Below are 7,924 nucleotides of genomic sequence, written 5' to 3' on the forward strand. Positions count from 1 at the left end.
TCTGCTCTTATGTCTCGTGTACCCGTGAAGAGCTGTTTCTTTATTATTTAAGGCATTGTGATGAAAATGTCCTCTTGTGGTTGTTGTTGTAATTGTAATAGCTCATGAAGAAAGATTGAGACTCTTCAGTCATTCTAAAGTTCTGAGAGAAGCCAACTGGATATTCTATCGTTCCTATTATTGATCTCTGTTGATGTTGTTCTTTAGTTTCTTCCATTTGTTCAACACGGGGGTGTGGTTAGACTTAACCTGTGGACAAAGAGGAGGAGCTAATGGCCGCAAGGATTTTATTAATTCCAGTACAGTCAATCAACTATTGACAATAAAAACGGCTCATGCTGCTGCATTGAAACAGACTTAAACTAGAGACTGAGGCCATGAACAGTGAGGGAATGAATCAAGTGAGAAGTGGAGTCATTTCCTCATAGACGTCTATGGGAGCAGAGGAGTCGCCCCCTGCTGGTCACTACAGAGAAGTAGAGTCATTTCCTCATAGACGTCTATGGGAGCAGAGGAGTCGCCCCCTGCTGGTCACTACAGAGAAGTAGAGTCATTTCCTCATAGACGTCTATGGGAGCAGAGGAGTCGCCCCCTGCTGGTCACTACAGAGAAGTAGAGTCATTTCCTCATAGACGTCTATGGGAGCAGAGGAGTCGCCCCCTGCTGGTCACCACAGAGAAGTAGAGTCATTTCCTCATAGACGTCTATGGGAGCAGAGGAGTCGCCCCCTGCTGGTCACCACAGAGAAGTAGAGTCATTTCCTCATAGACGTCTATGGGAGCAGAGGAGTCGCCCCCTGCTGGTCACTACAGAGAAGTAGAGTCATTTCCTCATAGACGTCTATGGGAGCAGAGGAGTCGCCCCCTGCTGGTCACTACAGAGAAGTAGAGTCATTTCCTCATAGACGTCTATGGGAGCAGAGGAGTCGCCCCCTGCTGGTCACTACAGAGAAGTAGAGTCATTTCCTCATAGACGTCTATGGGAGCAGAGGAGTCGCCCCCTGCTGGTCACTACAGAGAAGTAGAGTCATTTCCTCATAGACGTCTATGGGAGCAGAGGAGTCGCCCCCTGCTGGTCACTACAGAGAAGTAGAGTCATTTCCTCATAGACGTCTATGGGAGCAGAGGAGTCGCCCCCTGCTGGTCACTACAGAGAAGTAGAGTCATTTCCTCATAGACGTCTATGGGAGCAGAGGAGTCGCCCCCTGCTGGTCACTACAGAGAAGTAGAGTCATTTCCTCATAGACGTCTATGGGAGCAGAGGAGTCGCCCCCTGCTGGTCACTACAGAGAAGTAGAGTCATTTCCTCATAGACGTCTATGGGAGCAGAGGAGTCGCCCCCTGCTGGTCACTACAGAGAAGTAGAGTCATTTCCTCATAGACGTCTATGGGAGCAGAGGAGTCGCCCCCTGCTGGTCACTACAGAGAAGTAGAGTCATTTCCTCATAGACGTCTATGGGAGCAGAGGAGTCGCCCCCTGCTGGTCACTACAGAGAAGTAGAGTCATTTCCTCATAGACGTCTATGGGAGCAGAGGAGTCGCCCCCTGCTGGTCACTACAGAGAAGTAGAGTCATTTCCTCATAGACGTCTATGGGAGCAGAGGAGTCGCCCCCTGCTGGTCACTACACAGGATGCAGCTTGACGACATTAAACCGTGACTTTGCTTTAAAGAACCAGATGTTGTTTCCTGGTTTCACATTGTCTCCGTCATGAAGGTCCTTGCGTTCCATGGGGACTTTTCATCACCAGGGTCAACACAGACGCTTTAGAAGCGACAGGAAGTGAATCATCCAAGTCTCCTGCGGACACGCGTGTCCTCTTTTTACCTCCGTTTTTGGCCTCAAACACAATCAAACACAAAGCTCAGATTTATCCTCTCTTGAGACTGACGAGCTTTTAGTTCTCTGGTGAAAAAATGTAAAGCTTAGTGTGGACGAAGGCCAGGAGGAGCTGATTGAAACCTGAGCGTGGATCATTCCGCCTCATATCAATATATACATGTGCAGCCAATAATATTAATTGGTTTTATATAGCGCTTTTCTAAATGTCTCAAAGAGGCTTTAACATAGTCGAAAGGGGGGCGGTGTGAGACAGACAGACAGGAGACGAGACACGAGGGGCGACATATACGGGCCGATGACATAATCTACATCGACTGAAGGGTAGGGGAGGGAGGGGGCTACGGGTAAGCAGATGAGAACAGATGTGTTCTGAGGCGGGACTGGAATGTGGTGATGGAGTCTCTGATGAGAATGGCGAGTGAGTTCCAGAGCTTGGGAGCTGCCCTGGAGAACGCTCTGTCCCCAGAGCCCGGAGTTTGGATGTGGGGGTGAAAAGTAGGAGGTGGATCTGAGGGCCGATGAGGTTGGTGGGGGGAAAGGAGTTCAGAGAGATTTGATCCAGTCAAATTCATGGTTAAAGTGCAAATTATAATGTGATTTCATTATCTAACTGTGCTAATTCTTCATAGAGGCCTGTGTGTATAAATGGCCATATTAATGCAATACAATAAACACGACACAACAATCAATTCCATAATTAACATGAAAAAGAGAAATTAGTGTAAACAACAAGATGACTGAGACTTTCCATTCCGTCAACTAACTTCATGACTTTGTTAAGACGTGTGAGCTGCGGAGCACCGACTGAGAATATTGATCAGCACATTAGGGCCGATCAGTGGGGGTCCTCGCAGCCCGAGCAGGTTAATCACCCAGAGGGATGCTGGGAAACGGAGTCCACCGCGGAGCGTTTGAACGCCACCAGAGAAGAGACCCGCCGCTGCAGGTCTCCGGGTCGTGGACGGCTGCATTGATTTAAGTCAACGATGCTGGTATCCATTTAACAAACCATTTTCTTTAATTTGATTGTATTTGGTGTAGATTCTGACATTTAAATTCAGTGTTGTGGAAGTAAATACGAAGCCTGCGTTTGATCCTCTGATCTGTAAATAAATGACTATTTATGCGGTTTTGTTTGCTGCGTTTAAAGGAGCTTTTGTTCCGTTCTGATTCCACACACACGTTTGAAAGCTGCACACCTGCAGAGACTCAAATGAATGCAGCGGAGACACGAGGGGAGGAAAGGCTTCGGTTTAAGGGCACTGGTGTAGTTACTTTATAATAAGAAAGGACAGCTCGGTTTCCTGTTCATTTTTATTTCACTGTCCAAGGTTTTTTACTCATTTAAATAAATTCCCACAGCTTTTAAAGAGTCCAAAGCTGTTATAGATACTGATCTGTGTGCATCACCCAGTTACAGACAAATACATCTTTCATTTTAATAAAATGAATCCTTTTAATTCATTACATTAGACTTCATAACTAATCTATGTCTTTACTGGCACATCTGAGAATGCACACATTACCTAAAGTGAGTAAATGAATGGGTAAATGAATACATTTAATTCATTTTAATTAATAAAATCGATATAATACCAATAAGAGCAGTACCAATCTAAATGAAATAATACATAAATATCTACAAATACATATAAAATATATTTAAATTGGATGAATAATATGAATAACATGAGTAAACAATGAAATGAATGGAACAAATAAAAATATGAGAACTCCAAATAAAATAAATCCTGCATGTTTTCTGAAGTAGAAGTACACATTATGTATAGACAGCGAAGCATAATATTCTTAAATGTCTCTTGTTATCTATCATTATTAAGTTAATCTGGGATACAAAGTCGTCCACGTTACCGGTTCTCTGGAAAAGGGGATGTCCTGCTAGAACCTACTTCAGGAACCCTTCACTGGGTCCAAAGGACCGTGTGGTTCCTGATCAGTGAGTAATGACATCTGTGACCCTCGAGCACGGCACACAACAGAAGGCTGTGTCACTTTGAGTTTGCTTCTTTAAATGCAATATTGAAAATACCAGAGAGCACAACAAGTAAATAACTGAGGTCAAATAAACAGTATATAATATTGCATCATATAATATATATATATATATATATATATATATATATATGGAAATATAAATGTCCCTGATGGGGGACAAAATAAAGGATTGTGTTATGTCAAAGAATCAAATGATAAAATAAAAAACGTTCATTTGATTGAATATTATTTGATTTAGCATAGCTTATTTTATTTAAGGAAACAACTAAAATAAATACATTACTAATAATAATGAATAATTAAGTAATATAGATAAATAATAACTATATTATTATCATTCCATGTGAAAATGTCGCTTGCTGGGGGAACAATACAGCATTCTTTTAAATTATCAAACAATTTAGTACAATATTTGAAAAGAAGATTATTTAAAATCAGTTATCAGTAAATGTTGCACCTTTTGAGTTTTACATTCACGAAGGCAGCAAATGAATCATTAGTCAAGAGTCTTTTAGATAGTAGACGTGTGGTTGGATTTTGAGGCATTCTCCCCTTTATCTTCAATCAATATAGACACATTTTGCGTTTAATTTTTCGTCTGAACGAACTCAAAAGCGGAGATGTAATAATGTGTTTGTTGATGGTGTATTTTGGATTAAACCGATGAATAAAGTTAGGCGGCCATTTGCAAAAAAACAGCCATAATCCATATGTGTCGAGTGTAAAATACGACGGTCCAGACCGCTTCCCGCCTGCAGGTGGCGCTCGGAGCGCGAGAGACGCTGCCGCTTCCCGCCTCCCCGCCGCGGGGGGAGACGAAGCGAAGGGCGAGAGTGAGGGGACACGACGGGGACACGGAGGGGGGAGAGAGACGGGGGGACGCGTGGAGGATGCGCGCGGGAGGACCGTCTGCGGCTCGTGTCACCGCGCGGCTACGCTCGCGTTACGGCCGACGGTCAGCCGACGGAGACCCGACCTGCGAGCAGCATCCGCCCGCTTCCCCCGCAAAGACACGGCGGGGACATCGAGACACAAAAAAATGGCAGCCGGCAGAAGTCGATTTGTCCGGAAAAGAAATGTTATAAAATGTTTGGAATTCCGCGCAGAGTTTGTTGTTGGGGAGGAAGCTCGCCCCGCCCCCTCCTGTGTAGTGTACATAGAGAGTGTATAGGGGAGGGAGGGGGGAGAGGGGGGGGGGGGGGGGGGCAGAGAGAGAGAAGCGCTCGCGCAGCCCGCTTGGCTTCACTCCCCTCTCATCGCTCGCCGGACCGGCGGAGGACGCGTGAGTGTCGCGCAGCGGGAAACTGACCGGACGGCCGCGCGGTGCCTCCCGGACCCACCGGACCTTGTTGTTTCTTTGCTTTACGGGTTTTTTTTTTCTCCCGTTTTCGTTTCTTTCTTTCTTTCTTTCACTGTCTCGGTGCTGCGTTCGTTTTTCACTCCATCCACCGGCTGGAGGATGCTGCTGCTGCCGCCGGTAGAAACCGCCCGGTGGTAGCGCTCCGGACGGGTGTCCACTGCCCGACTACCCGGACTGGGCTCCAGCTCCCCCCGCGAGAGCGCGCGGACCTCCCGGTCGATGCTCGGCGCTGGTCACGACAGTAAAACTGGACAGACATTGACAGAGGAATTGGAGGAATAATGTTTTTTTTCCTGGATTTGTTTTAAATTGTTCTAACGTCTTTTTCACACGGCGTTGTGGATTAGCACATTATTTTTGTATTCTTCTTCGACCCGCGGCTCCATCTGGGTACCGAAGAGGTGCGGAGCCCGTACCCGAGGCTGGAGCGCTCAGAGCCGGGTACCCGCGCGGCTCTCACCCGGTCCAGGTAGGAACTTCTCCTCGCACAGCCCCACATTACATAACACGTTCATTGCCCCACTCGAGCCTCCGCGTGACGCCGCATATCGGCACAATACATCACTTTATGTCCATGTTATGAGGCGGGACGGACCTCCGAGCTGCTGCTAAAACACTTGTTGGTGAAAATGACTCGCTCGCATGTTCATATTCAACGTCTAATGGCTCTTTCACCCGCATTACGCGGTAGTGGTATTGATCCGTATCGATCCGCCCCCCGGGTGTCAGTCATAAATCACAGTTTCCGGTTGGTCATTTCTAGTTTTTTACAGTAATGGAGTACAGTGCAGCAGTGCGCGTGCACGGCTCCCCGTGGTGCGCGTATGAGCCTCACGATGTCTCCCTTCTGAGGACTTCTGAGCTGCCTTCAGGGCCCTGTGGGTCCCCAACAATACGCACATTTAAGCCCCCCGCACCTGTAGCTTCCCATTAAACACCAGTGTGTGTGTGTGTGCGCGCGCGTGCGCGTGCAGTCCAGATAAAGGTGCAGCTGGTGACACAGAATGTACAACTTCCACCGAGCGCGCGGCAGCACCCGGAATGCAGCGTGCCCGGTTCCTCCGGTCCTCCAGAGAGGGAGAGGGTCGATCAACCGGCTCTACGCGTTAGACGGGGGGGGGGGGGGCATTCACATGCAAACTGCTTCTGCCCCGCTGCCCCCCCGCAGAGATTCCTCTGTTCATTTTAAATGAGAATGAAACGGGCCGATGGGCGGGGGTCGATACCGGCCCTCCGGGGTTCCCTGTGGGGGGGGGGGTCATAAGAGGATGAGAGGACAGAGGAAGAGGAGGTCCAACAGGGTCCGTTGGTGTGTGATGTACGCGCACACACACACACACACACACACACTTTGGGTCCGACAAGAAGGAAAGAAGCATTAATAAAGAGGGTAAATCTGACTAAATAAACATCATTTTAGTGTAAATGCTGTTTTTGTTTCTTTCCGTTGATAAAACCCAGACGTGAATCATAGACTTCACTATTGATTTGTATTGATTATTTACATAACATTACTTACTGGTAGTTAGTTTCGCTTCATCGGCTCGTTTTAGATGAATATGGATGAATGAATTTGTATTGTTGTATAAATAAAAAAATCAACTTCATTAAAGTGAATGTTCACGTGATATTATTGTCAAAGCAAACAATGTTTTACGTAATCAATCATAACCATTAACTGAGCTTACAGCGACATGCAGCTTGATCAGGTATTAGTCTGTAGCTTCTGAAGCTGTGACATCATGAGACGTGTCGGCCAATCAGCTGTCAGGATCTTCTGATGTAACAAACATAACAAACGTCCTTCGTCTTTAAGGAACTTAGTTGGTTCAGATACTCATTCTGTGTACAAGTACAACGTACAGGTGACATAAACTCCGTTTAAATCAAGTTTTTATAGTTGAGGAGACGGCGGTGGCGCCTGGAGTAGAGAGGGTGCGCCCGGAACTGGTCTTTAGGTCTTCTGGTGTCCATGTATTTAGGTGTTCAGGTCTTCTGGTCTTCTGGTGTCCATTTATTTAGGTCTTCAGGTCTTCTGGTGTCCATGTATTTAGGTGTTCAGGTCTTCTGGTCTTCTAGTGTCCATTTATTTAGGTCTTCAGGTCTTCTGGTGTCCATGTATTTAGGTCTTCAGGTCTTCAGGTCTTCTGGTGTCCATTTATTTAGGTCTTCAGGTCTTCTGGTGTCCATTTATTTAGGTCTTCAGGTCTTCAGGTCTTCTGGTGTCCATGTATTTAGGTGTTCAGGTCTTCTGGTCTTCTGGTGTCCATGTATTTAGGTGTTCAGGTCTTCTGGTCTTCTGGTGTCCATTTATTTAGGTGTTCAGGTCCTCAGGTCCTGTTTGTCCTTGTGAAGTCTGTCATGAGGAATAAACACGTCTCTGTGGATTAAAAACGATTCTCGATGTACCGAGCGGCTGTTCGTCCGCCACCCGCTCCCATAATCCCCTTCTGCAGCGGGGGATCAGTGCGCGGCGGTCACAGGTTAGACGCCGCATCCTGTCACGCGTTTGATCCCCGCCGCCGTGCCTACGAGCAACGGGAAGGGAACTCAGCAGAACCAATGAAACCAGTGAGTCAGCTCACAGGAAGCCGAGAGGGGAAGTCAGCGGTGCGTTCAGGGCTCAACTTTATGTTTACTCAAGGTGCGTTCGATGGTCGTCATCTAAAGGTGTTGCTTGTTCTCTTGACACTAAACTGAGACAGAA

General features: G+C 46.8%; 1 protein-coding gene across 6 annotated transcripts in view; it reads left to right on the forward strand.

Annotated features, from left to right (window-relative positions):
* The first annotated feature begins 4,670 nt into the window (after positions 1-4,670).
* Positions 4,671-7,924, forward strand: part of LOC120817661 (protocadherin-1) — a 78,147-nt gene continuing 74,893 nt past the window's right edge. For 4 of the 6 annotated variants that reach the window (XM_078101659.1, XM_078101656.1, XM_040174091.2 and 1 more), the window contains exon 1: positions 4,671-5,686. The gene's annotated coding sequence lies outside the window, so the exon portion shown is untranslated. Of the gene's footprint in view, positions 5,687-6,525; positions 6,608-7,924 lie in introns of those variants that run through there. The other 2 variants (XM_078101657.1, XM_078101658.1) reach the window with 2 other exon arrangements.

This window comes from Gasterosteus aculeatus, chromosome 4, assembly GCF_964276395.1.
Source record: "Gasterosteus aculeatus chromosome 4, fGasAcu3.hap1.1, whole genome shotgun sequence".
In the NCBI taxonomy this organism is placed as follows: Eukaryota; Metazoa; Chordata; class Actinopteri; order Perciformes; family Gasterosteidae; genus Gasterosteus; species Gasterosteus aculeatus.